The 1,633-nt window shown below is 40.0% G+C and overlaps 1 non-coding gene across 1 annotated transcript; it reads right to left on the bottom strand.

Annotated features, from left to right (window-relative positions):
- Positions 1-903: 903 nt before the first annotated feature.
- On the bottom strand, positions 904-1,009 carry LOC111736584. The gene has a single exon (XR_002779212.1). It is a non-coding gene; the product is annotated as a U6 spliceosomal RNA (small nuclear RNA).
- Positions 1,010-1,633: the final 624 nt, after the last annotated feature.

The raw sequence follows: 1,633 nt of genomic DNA, 5'->3' as shown, positions 1-1,633 counted from the left end.
AAAACAGGCTATTTGTCTGGAAAAGCCACTGTAAAGTTTCGGCCCATGCACTTGAGTTAGGTGGGGTGGGGTCATCAGGGCCAGGGAACAGTTAGCCAAGTTAATGAAGTGTTAAGATTTGGCTCAGGCCTGCACCTACTGACTGGGTGGGGTGAGGGCTCAACAAAGGAACAATGGCGTTAGCCAGTACTTTTGTCCCCAGTGAGCTGTCCTGACCCCTGCCGCCGTAAAGCTAGTCAATTTAGCTCCTCCCCATATGTCACTAGTGCTTTTCAAGCTACTTCCCAGCACCGGAGCTCAGAGTGAGTGAGTCTGTGAGTAAGTAAATCAGTGTGCAAGCCCTTAAAGAGGAATGCCTGGTTCTCCAGTGGCCCTCCGTGTCACTCAGCCTCAATCCCCACTATTTTTAACAGCCAGATGTTATAGGGACTTCTCTTTCCAGCACTGGAGCTATGGGCTGGGGAGCCCAGTGTGAGATTGAAATTCCTTGTTCCTCAGGGGAGAACCTCTGCTGCCGAGATATCCCTGCCATTTCTTAACTGCCACACCGTGGATGTGGGGCCTGCACATTCCTCATCTCCACCCCTCCTACCCATCATGACATGGCTTCTTCTTTATATCCTTAGTTATAGGAATCTGTTCAGCTAGTCTTCAGGTGGTTTTCAGTGGTGGTTGTTCTGTAATTTAGTTGTAATTTTTTTAAGATTTCAATACATTTTAGATTTTATTCTCATTGTGATCCACATTTAATATTCTTTTCTTAATTTTTAAAAAAGTTTCAATTACAGTTGAAATACAATATTATATTAGTTTCAAATGTACAACATAGTGATTAGACATTTATATAAATTATAAAGTGATAACCCTTTACCCTAGTACCCATCTGACACCATACATAGTTATTAAAAATATGAATGCTTCACGAATTTGTATGTCACCTTGTGCAGAGGATGTGCTAATCTTCTCTGCATCATTCCAATTTTAGTATATGTGCTGCTGAAGTGGGCACTTTAGTTGTAATTTTGATGTGGTTTTAGGAGGCGGCGAGAACAGCATTTACCTACTCTGCCATCTTGACCAGAAGTCTTATATGACAATCTTAAAAAGGAAAAACTATAGGGACAAGTGGAATGACTACAGATAAAGGGAAAGGACAAGGGAAATTTTGGGTGATAAAACTGTTCCATGTCCTGATTATGATGCTTTAATGCTCACAAAATTGTGTACCACCTTAAAAGTGAATTTTACTGTATATAAACTAAAATATAAAGGAAATTCTATGAATTCTATTTTTTAAAAGTGAATTATGCACCTTCTGTAGGATCTGATGCTGACCTCAGTTACTTGGTGTCAGAATTGAATTGAATTGTAGGACAACCAGTTTGTGTCAGAGAATTAGATATTTGGTGTCGATATTAGAGAATTGGAAAATTGATTGGTCTTGGGGAAAAAACACACATTAAACATCAGAAGCAGTGTCAAAAATAATCACAATGGCAAAGGGAAAGTAAGGTACCAGAAGGAATTAGGTTGCTAATGAACTCACTTTAAAATAGAAAGAGTATCTTGGATTATCCAGGTGGGTTCAATGTAATCCCAAGGGTCCTTCAGTGGGGAAGAGGAAGGCAAAAGA

This window comes from Pteropus vampyrus, unplaced genomic scaffold (genome assembly GCF_000151845.1).
Source record: "Pteropus vampyrus isolate Shadow unplaced genomic scaffold, Pvam_2.0 Scaffold20, whole genome shotgun sequence".
NCBI lineage: Eukaryota > Metazoa > Chordata > Mammalia > Chiroptera > Pteropodidae > Pteropus > Pteropus vampyrus.
Note: the sequence above shows the minus strand (reverse complement) of the source record. Positions and strands in the feature narration are given on the sequence as shown.